The sequence below is a fragment of the Mirounga leonina genome, unplaced genomic scaffold (assembly GCF_011800145.1).
Source record: "Mirounga leonina isolate KUSES-001 unplaced genomic scaffold, KU_Mleo_1.0 Mir_180, whole genome shotgun sequence".
Lineage (NCBI taxonomy): Eukaryota > Metazoa > Chordata > Mammalia > Carnivora > Phocidae > Mirounga > Mirounga leonina.
The window spans coordinates 1689074-1700326 of NW_023270469.1; positions in this window are offsets into that span (position 1 = coordinate 1689074).

An 11253-nucleotide genomic window follows, 5' to 3' on the forward strand; every position below is an offset into this window, starting at 1 on the left:
AGTGGGGAGCTGTGTGACCTTGGGCAACCTTGCTAGTTAGAGTTTCTTTCAGAATTAACACTTGGGGGATCCACTGAGGCAGGTCATTCATTGGGTTAGCTTTGCAGGAAAGCTGTCTTAAGAAAAGATAATTCGCACTGAAATGAGAATTGTCCTGCGTGGAGATGAGGGAAAATTGCTCAACAAGGTCTCACTGCTAGAAAAAGGCAAAAGCCGGGTTGGGAATCCAAAACACTCTGGTTTAGAGTGCCCATAGTGGGCAAAGGGGCGTCAGAAGCTAACCACACAAGTCCTGAGAGCTGAGTAGGGGCAAAACAGTTTCAGAGAGCCATGTCTTCTATTCCCACCTCTGCCTCAACCATAGCCAATCTAAACACTTAACTAAGAATTCTTAACCATGGACACCTGAATATCTGAGTACAAAGCAGGTAAATGTAGACTGATATTTTTCATATTATTTCAAAATACCACAAAGTCCTTGTCTGCAGCTCCCTTGCAGGTGTGGGTTGCTGGCTCCTTTCCGGCCAGGCCTTGCACACTGCTGGGCTCCAAGCTGCTGCTAAGTCATCATCAGAAATTAAGCCAGTCAAAATTATAATTGTGCTTATGCCAGAGTCATGGAGTTCTCTTTTTTGTTTTTGATGATTCAGATTTATTTAGTTTTTATTTTGCTGCCCAGGAAGTTCAAATAGAGGAAAGTGTTACTCAGTATCGATATCTAGCTGATGGACCATGGTTTTAAAAATAATTAAATAGCTGGAAATTGGCAAAGACAACTGTCTACCAATGAAGGGTTGCTTCTTCATTGCAGAGGGCCCTCCTCCTTGCCAGTCAATTCATACAAGAATCCAGTCCAGGGGAGTCTGGGTGGCTCAGTCAGTTAAGCATCTGACTCTTGAGTTCAGCTCCGATCATGATCTCAGGGCATGCAATTTGAGTCCCACATCAGGCTCCATGGAGGGTGTGGAGCCTGCTTAAGATTCTTCCTCTCCCACTCCCTCTGCCCCTTCTCTCTCTTTCTCTCTGTCTCTCTCTCTCTCTCAAAATAATAATAATAATAATAATCCAGTTCAGGTTCTGGAGTTAATGAGGCTACTGCCATGTTAGGCTTTATGAGAAGGGAGGGAGGTGCACTCTGGCCTGAATGGCACCGGAAATGGGGGACCCCTTCCATGTCTGTGCACTGGGCATTTGCAAAGATCTCAAAGGCCCCTTCTTCAAAGCTGTGTGTTGCCCACTTCAAGCAAATCCTGGAATTCTGCAGAAAAGTCCTGTTCCTGAAGATGTCCCTAGGATAGAGAGAGGTCAATTATTCATGAAACTCCCAGGTGCCCAAGAAAAGCTTAGAAAACAGTACTATTGTCTACAAGAGCAGGGACATTGAGTTGGCCTGACCTGGGCTTGGAATCCAAGCTCTCCTGTGGCAAACTACAGTGGTGAGGCCTTGTGAGCCTCAACCGTCTCTGGAAACTGGCATTTCAAACTCACAGCTCATGGGGATATTGGGAGGATTCAATGAAGTAGACTTTGTAAAGGGTTTAGCAGAAGGTCTGACTCAAGAAATAATCCTATTACCATGTGTTATGTTGCCATGCCTTGAGCTAGGCACATATTACAATCCCTGGTCTTGGTGAAGAACATGAAGTTCAGAAAGTTTACGCAACACATCCAGGGTCACACAGCCAAAGCAGTGCTAGATCCTTGAAGAGAAATGTTGTGAGGTATGGCGGGAAAGGTAGTTAGGATGTGGGCCGTGCAGGTTCTTGTTGGCCAAGGGACGAGTTTTGTTTTGATCCTAAAATAATGGAAAACCTTTATAAGGTTTGTGACAAGGGTAGATATGATCAAATTTGCATCTGCAAAAGTCACTCTAGCTAGAATGTTGAAAAATGAATTGGGGGTGGGGAGGAAGGTTCCTAGGTGGATTTGGGGAGAGCACTTGAGGAGGCTGTGGCAGGGGTCCTGGCAAGAGATGATAAAGGCCTGAACTAGGGTGGTCACAGTGGAGACTGAGTGCAGAGAAGTGAATAGTATCGACAGATATGGGATAAAATCAACAGGACTTGACCATAAACCCGGTACTGGGGGCAGAGGTAAGGGAGAGGGGCATCTGGGATGCCACCTGGGCCTGCAAATATGGAAAACCAGATGGAAGTACCATTCCCTGAAGTGGGGAACTCTAGGCACTACCAGCCACTGGCCACCACCCATGACTTTGGAGACTACCCTGAACAGTGCTCTTTGTAATTGTCCACCTAAGGGAGACATTCTGTAATTCCTCTCCTACTCTAGGACACACAAAAGCACCTGCTGGCAAGAGATCAAGTTTGGGGATGAACTGGAGTCCTGGGAAATAGAGCCCATAGGATAATACAGGGGAAATGGAAAGAAGTAGCCCTCAGCTTCCACTGTAGCCTCATCTCCCACGGGCATGGATCCCACCACAGCCACACGTTCTGGTCCATCAAGAGATCTGAGGACCAGGGAGTCTGTCAGCAATGTGGTAGAGTAGGAGGTTTCCCATCCCATCCCCCCTCAGCAACAATAATTTAAGAGCCATCTATGGCTGAAGCCCTCCTGGAGCAGCCCTGAGACCCAGCTGTAGCCACTTGTAACCAGTACGGGAACAGTCCCACCCACCCAGGAACACAGAGGGAAACGTACCCACCCATAATGTGATACACTACATCGATAAGATGAAAACCATATGATCATCTCAATAGAGGCAGAAAAATCTTTTGACAAAATTCAACATCCTTTTTTTTTTTTAAAGATTTTATTTATTTATTTGAGAGAGAGAGAATGAGAGACAGAGAGCACGAGAGGGAAGAGGGTCAGAGGGAGAAGCAGACCCCCTGCCGAGCAGGGAGCCCGAAGCAGGACTCGATCCCGGGACTCCAGGATCATGACCTGAGCCGAAGGCAGTCGCTTAACCAACTGAGCCACCCAGGTGCCCCATCAACATCCTTTTTGATAAAAACTCTCAACATAATAAAGGCCATGTATGACAAGCTCACAGCTGACATCACACTCCATGGTGACAGGTTGAAAGGTTTAACTCTGAGACCAAAAACAAGACAAGGGTGCCCATTCCACAGAGTCCCGGAAGTCCTAGCCAGGGAAATTAGGCAAGAAAATGAAGCAAAAGTCCTCCAAATCAGAAATCAGAAAGGAAGAAGTAAATTGTCTCAGTTTGCAAATAACATGATCTTACACATAGAAAACCCTGAAGACTCCACCAAAAAAACTGTCAGAACTTACAAACAACATGTAAAAATCTATATGCTAACAAAGAATGATCTGACAAAGAAATGAGGAAAACAATCCCATTTACAATAGCATCAAAATAATAAAATAGTTAAGAATAAGTTTAACCGGGCGCCTGGGTGGCTCAGTCGTTAAACGTCTGCCTTTGGCTCAGGTCATGGTCCCAGGGTCCTGGGATCGAGCCCCGCATCGGGCTCCCTGCTCAGCGGGGAGCCTGCTTCTCCCTCTCCCACTCCCCCTGCTTGTATTCCTGCTCTAGCTCTCTCTGTCAAATAAATAAAATCTTAAAAAATAATAATAATAAGTTTAACCAAGGAGGTGAAAGATCTGTACACTGAAAACTATAAGACATTGATGAAAGAAACTATAGAAGACGCACACAAAAAAATGGAAAGATATCCCATGTTTATGGGTCAGAAGAATTAATATTGTTAAAATGTCCATACGGCCCCAAACAATCTACTGATTCCGTGCAATCCTTAACAAAATTCCAATGATATTTTCCACAAACATAGAAGAAACAATCCTAAAATTTGTGTGGAACCTCAAAAGACCCCAAGTAGATGGAACAATCCTAAGAGAAAAGAGCAAAACTGGAGGCATCACACTTTCCGATTTCAAACTGTCTATCACAAAGCTATCGTAATCAAAACAGTATGTTACTGGCATAAAAACAGACAGACAGACCAATGGAACAGAATAAAGAGCCCAGAAATAAACCCATGCACATTCAGTCAACTAATCTTGAATGGGAACATCAAGAAAACACAATGAAGAAAGAACAGTCTCTTCAATAAATGGTGTTGGGGAAAATGAACATTCGCATGCAAAAGAATGAAATTTGACACCCATTTTACACCATACATAAAATCAACTCGAAATGAATTAAAAACTTAAATGTAAGACCTGAAACCATAAAACTCCTAGAAGAAACCATAGGAAAAAAGCTCCTTGATATGGATCTTGGTGTTGATTTTTTGGATACGACACCAAAATCACAGGCAAAACAAAACGACCAGACAAATGTGGGACTACAACCACCTAAAAAGGTTCTGTATGGCACACTGAAAAGACATGCTAAAGAATGGGAGAAAATATTTACAAACCATACATCTGATAAGAAGTTAATACCCAAAATATATAAGGAGTTCATACAACTCAAAGCAAAAAAAGAGAGAGAGAGAGAGGTTTCAAAATGGGCAGAGGACCTGAGTAGACATTTTTCCAAAGAAGACGTACAGGTACATGATACATCACTGGTCATCAGGAAAATGCAAATCAAACCCACAAGGAGGTATCACATCCCACCTCTTTAAATGGCTGTTAATCAAAAGCACAATTGATAACCAGTGTCAGTGAGGATGGAAGAAAAGGAAGCCTCATGCATTGTTGGTGGGAATGCAAACTGGTGCAGTCATTATGGAAAATAGTATGGAAGGGTCCTCAACAAATTAAGACAGAACCACTATCTGACTAGCAGCCACTTCTGGGTAAATATCCAAAGGAAATGGAAACAGATGTCTGAACACTGTAGCATTCTTCTCAATAGGAAGACATGGAAATGAGCTCAGTGTCCATCGACGGATGACGTTGTGGCATAGATAAAAAAATGGAATATTGTTCAGCCACGAGAAAGAAGGACATCCTGCCATTTGGGATAACGGGACAAACCTGGAGGGCACCATGCTGAGTGAAGTAAGCCAGGCAGACACAGATAGATAGATACTGCATGGTCTCACTTTAGAACCTAAAAAAGTTAAACTTACAGAAGCAGAGAGTAGAACTGTGGTTAGCTGGGCCCGGCGGGTGGGGGAATTGGGATCTTTTGGTCACAGTGTGCAGACTTCCAGTTTTAAGTTGACTGCGTTTGGGGATCTAATGTACAGCATGGGGACCACAGCCAATGGTGCCGCATTGTGTATTTGAAAGTGTCTAAGACCTCAGGTACTCTCACCACCCCTGGAAAATGGGGCGGGTAAGACCTCACGGAAGTCACCTGTGAGATCACGTGCTTTTGAACTCAGCCTGACGTGCATTCCACTCCCAGCTCATGTTTCTCTGTGCGGCTCCAGACCAGTAACATGACCTTCCTGGCCTCAGTGTCCTCATCTGTAAAGTGGGACAATAGGACCTACTTTGCAGATTGTGTCTAAATTTTGAAACTGACCATGGAAAGTGCTCACCACAGCATTTGGCACAAAGGGGATGCTTACCCCGAAGGTTGTTTTTTTTTTAAACTCTGTATCTATGCCAAGGACTTGGGCACCTCTACTACTGTGAATGAAGCATTAGCGGCCGCCACTATTGCCTGCCCTGTAGGTGTCAATGCTGTGCCTAAGTCACAAAACAAACCACTGGTCCGTCTACACTTCGCCAAACCTGCTTGACTGCCCCCCCTTTTTATATTTAAATACACATCACATCAACTTTACCGTTTTAACCATTTAAATGTACAATTCAGTGGCTTTAAGTACGTTCCCAATGTTCTGCAACCACCACCACTAACTCATTCCAGAACCTTCTCAGCCTCCCCAAAGCCAGCGCATCCCCATTATCAGTCACTCCTCAGGCCCCAGCCTCGGCAACCCCTCGTCTGCTTTCCGTGTCTACAGATTTGCCTGTTCCAGACATTTCATACAAATAGCCTTCTGCAACATGTGGCCCTTTGAGCCCAGCCCCTTCACTCAGTGTAATGCTCTCAGGGCTCATCGATCCCTGGTGTAGCACAGGTCAGGGCTGCACGTCTTTATTATTAATAATAATAATAATAATAGGGGCGCCTGGATGGCTCAGTTGGTTAAGCGTCTGCCTTCGGCTCAGGTCATGATCCCAGGGTCCTGGGATCGAGCCCCTCATCGGGTTCCCTGCTCCATGGGAAGCCTGCTTCTCCCTCTCCTGCTCCCCCTGCTTCTGTTCCCTCTCTCACTGTGTCTCTCTCTGTCAAATAAATAAATAAAATCTTAAAAAAAATAATAATAATAATAAACTGTAGTTTTGAGAGCAGTTTTCCGTTCACACCAAAGTTGATAAAAATAAGTACAGAGACAAGGCGTACGCTCCCTGCGCCTCCACACACGCGCATCCCCCAGCGGACTGGGATATTTGTGACAACTCGTGAACCTCCCGTGACGCATCGTGGTTACCTGGAGTCCAGAGTTCACCCAGAGTTCACTTGCGCTGGTGTACCTTCTTTGTGTCTTTGGCATATATTCTGTCCCAGGCCATGGCTTGTCTTCTCCTCCTCTTGACAGTGTCTCTCATAGAGCAGACGTTTCTCACTTGAGTGAAGTCTGCTGACCCGTGATCTCTTTCCTGGACCGCGCCTTCGGTGCCGTGTCTGAAAAGTCGTCATCACCACCCCCAAGGTCGCCTAGATTTTCCCCGTGTCATCTTCAAGGAGTTCTTAGTTTTGTATTTTACATGTGGGTCTGTGATCCATTTTGAGATAATTTTTGTGAAGGGCATGAGGTCTGTTCAAGATTCCTTTTTTGGCGTCGGGATGTCCAGTTGTCCAGTGCCGTTTGTTGAAAAGACTGGTTTTGTTCATCGTACTCCTTTGCTCTTCTGTCATTGATGAGTTGACTGTATTTATGGGGGTCTGTTTCTGGGCTCTCTATTCTGTCCCACGGATGGATTTGGGTATTCTTCGGCCAGTACCACATGGCCTTCATCACTGTCGCCGCGTTCCTTTTTATGACTGGATAATTGCATTTTGTGATACTGTTTTTTTTTTTTTAATCCATTCTTCCATTGGTGAACATTTGGGTAATTTCTACTTTTTGCTTATTGTGAATAATGCCGCTGTGAACATTTGCGTACAAGTGTTTTTGTGGACATATGATTTCATTTCTCTTGGGTGTGTACCTAGGGACAGAATTCCTGGGTCTCATATTCACTGCACATTTGACTTTATTGAAGAACCTGCCTGACTTCCTAAATGACACTCCTCATTGTTCTGGGTGAGCAAATGCTGACTTCCTGACTCAGAGAGGCCCACATAGAGAAGGACCCCAGCTTCACCTTGCCAGCCTTGTGGGTGTACTGCCTGGGAAGTGGGTCCTCCAGCCCCAGCTGGGCTGTCTCAGCAGATGCCTCCAGGGGCAGAGAGGAGCTCTTTCCCCTGAGCCCTGCCCAGATTGCAGATGTGTAAGCTCAGTAAATGTTGTCTTCAGCCACCACCCCTTGGAGTGATGTGCCAGGCAGCAGTAGATAATTGGGGCGTAGGCTTCCATGCACACTTTTTATTCCAAACCAAAAATCTCCTCGCACCAGGTAAGCATCTGGAATAGGTGAATGGCCATTTCTCTGCAGTGCAGCATGCACTGATTGTGCACCTTATGGGTGGGCCTATGGAAGCAAAGAGCCAGGAGGCGAGGCTCAATGAGAAAATGAGCTCACAGCCACATACATGAGCCCTGCCTCTGCCACTTTCCAGCAAGGGAGAACTTAGACAATATGCATCACTGCTCTGAACTTCGGTTCCTTCATCTGTAAGATGGAGACCAAAGTGCCTACTAAGTTAGGGCCCTTTGGAATACAGGGGACGTGTACACTAGCTGAATAAAATTAAAGGAACTCATTGATTCACGTAACTGAAAAGTTTGGAAGAGAACTTCAGGATAGAGGAATAGGAATCGCTTGGCCGAAACCATGTCATTTTCTCTCTCTCTCTCTCTCTCTCTCTCTCTCTCTCTCCTTCTCCAGCCTTTCCATCCCTGGGTTCAGTTTTCTCTCCATTCTTGGGCAAGAGCTGAAGAAGGGTTCCCAGCAACTGCACACAGTGCATATCTTACCAGTTTAACAGTCATCACCAATGGTGCCTCTTTCCCTATGATTGCGGCAAAACTCTCAGGGCTAACACTCATTGGTCAGCTAGGCTTACTTGTAAATTACTTTCTCTCTGATTGGTCAAACCTGAGATGCATCAGGGACAGGGGTCAGCTTGACCTCGGATGGCCATTCGGGGAGGGCTAGTGTCCCAGGGAAAACTGATTGTCAGAAGGTGTTATCAGAGGAAAGCGGTCAGGTGTCCTGCAGGCACACACAGACTTGCCCCCACGAGACCCAAAGGAGACACCCGAACACGTGAGCAGTGATGTCAACATTGATGTCGGTCCAGTGGTGCTTCTTTGTTCCTGGAAGCTCTTGATTCACGCTTTCTGGAAGGAGAGGCTGAGTATGTTTCAGCAAAGGAGGAGAAAATGTTTCTCTTGGGCTCCCAGGCAGCCATGATTCATTGGTTTTCATCTGACTCAGAACATAGTGTAATTATGCCGGGCAGGTGATGAATATCACAAAAGCACTGCTGGGTCTTAACATCCTTATGAAAAAGAGGTTTCCACTACAAAGCATCCCCTTGAGCTCTTCAGATCAGGGAAACAGGTTTATAAATCCATAAAATCAATAAAAGTGTGTGCCCAAAATTCTGCTATAAAAAATCCATGGAGAACAAAAGAAATTGCTGTGAACAAAATGCACATAGAAACTTGCACATATTTTCAAGATTTTTGTCCAATCAGGGTTTCTCCTATTTCCTCTTTTTTTCAACTGCAATAGAATTTCTTTATGGACGGTGTCTGTACCATTTGGAGATCTTAAAGTACTTTGGAGAGTATGCGGGTGCATTTAAGGATGGATTTGAATTTCTATCATGTAAGAATAAAGCCCTATTTGGCAAGAGTGATGCCAAGAAACCCAAGCGGTCTCACAGAACAGCGAGCTCTGCACTTTGATCACACACTCAGTTCAGTAAAAAGCTTTTGGCATGCCCTTGAACTCAAGTGTATTTACAAATAAATCATACCTTTGTATTAGGTATGACACTGTGTGCTCTATGAGACATGCAAAATAGACACTATAACCAGTGAGAGGAAATAAATATAGAAATCCCTATCTTTTCTTCCTCTACCTTGAGGGACAGTCTGGAATTGGCTCATGGGCTGGGAGGCTTTGCAAGTCCAAAATCCAATGGGGCAGGGTAGGGGGCGTCAGCAGGCTGGCTGGAAACTGGGGGAGACCTGCAGAGCCCAAAGGCAGAGTGCTGTCAGAACTCCCTCCTGCTCAGGGGAAGTCAGTCTTTGTTCTAGCCTGGCCCTTCAACTGATTTGGTGAGGCCCACCCACACAGGGAGGCTGTTCTACTGACAGTACACTGATTTAAGCGTTAATCACGTCCAAAAAACACCTACACTGAAACATCCAGAATAATGTTCAACCAAATACCTTGGCACTGTGGCTCAGCCAAATTGACACAAGATTAACCATCATGACTCCATGTGAGAAATCTTCAGTACAGGCAGATAATTACAGATCATAGGGAGCCCCCTGACTGGTGTTTCATGTGCAAAGGCAATACCTAGGAATTAGAAGGTGTTGGGCTCAATAAACATGAGGCTCTTTGGCTCGAAATACAAGGAGAGTGGGCAAGAATGGAACATGGTACACTCTCTCAAGAGAGTAAGTGGGCGCATGTATCATCCATTCCAATACATTTATCCATTGACCCATAGATGTCAGACCTGGGAATCATTCAGTGATGCTCAGTGCAGTGCTATTTATGAGATTAAAAAAAAAAATAGGCTATCCGTAAGGGGAGTGATTTGATAAATTATGGTATATCCTGTAATGAAATATTCTATAGTTCAAAAACAGAGCAAAAAATGCTGATGTAGAGGATCCTGGGTGGCCCAGTTGGTTAAGCATATGCCTTTTGGCTCAGGTCATGGTCCCAGGGTCCTGGGATCAAGCCCCCTAGGCGGGCTCCTTGCTCAGCGAGGAGTCTGCTTCTCCCTCTCCCTCTGCGTGCCGCTCCCCCTGCTTGTGCTTTCTCTCTCTCTCTAATAAATAAATAAATTCTTTAAAAAAAATTTAAAAAAAAGCACTGGGGCACCTGGGTGGCTCACTCATTAAGCGTCTGCCTTCAGTTCAGGTCATGATCCCAGGGTCCTGGGATCGAGCCCCGCATCGGGCTCCCTGCTCCGCGGGGAGCCTGCTTTTCCCTCTCCCACTCCCCCTGCTTGTGTTCCCTCTCTCGCTGTGTCTCTCTGTCAAATAAATAAATAAAATCTTTTAAAAAATAAAAAAATTTAAAAAACACAGGTGCAAAAACTTATTCATGATAATTATTAAGTGACACTATACATTTATAGATATATACCCTTTATATAGGATATGATTAGCTCCTGTATTAAAAATAGTGAGATATATGTAGGATTTTTTTTGTCGTGGAAATTTCCAGAAAGAGCCACAAGAAACTGCTATCAGCAGTTCACTCCGAGAAAGACAGAGACTCACTTTTTCACCTTGGACCTGCTTCAAATATTTTCCACCACATGCATATAAAGGGCTTTTGTATGTCTTTCAATGGCAGAGATTTCAGTTTGTGCTGTAATAGTGATCGAAATGATGTTTGGGTCTGCTGTGGGGCACGTGCAGGACCGCCAGGGCCTGCAACATCCTCTCAATAAAGCAGAGCCCTGCCGTGCGGCTGCAGGGGGGACAGGGAGACCCCAGAACCACAGGGACAGCCAGCGGGGCAGTCTACCTCCAGTAGGGCAGAGAAGAAGGCAGAGCAGCTGAGGACGGTCAGGGACATGCCGCTGAGAGCGTGGGGGCCTGTGGGGTGCCGCAGACGGGCTCACCGACGCCAGGGAGCCACGTTCGGCCAGGGCTCAGCCAGGGCTTGGAGCGCTGAGCTCAGCGCGGGGATGGAAATGCCTGTATCCTAAGTGCTTCATGGGCATCAGCGTGTGGAACCCTGACGATTGCAACAGAACCTTTGCTGCTATTCCCTACCATACAGGTGAGGAGACTGAGCCAGGAGTCAACGAATGAACGAACGAACGAATAAGTGGATGAAGCCACCCCCGGGTGGGCACCTGTCTAACATGACCCCATACAAGAAACGCACATATACTCCAGAGCTGGGTTTTGATGCTTGTAAGCAAGGCGGTCAAACTCACGAGCCAGCAGAGAACTGGCTTCGGCG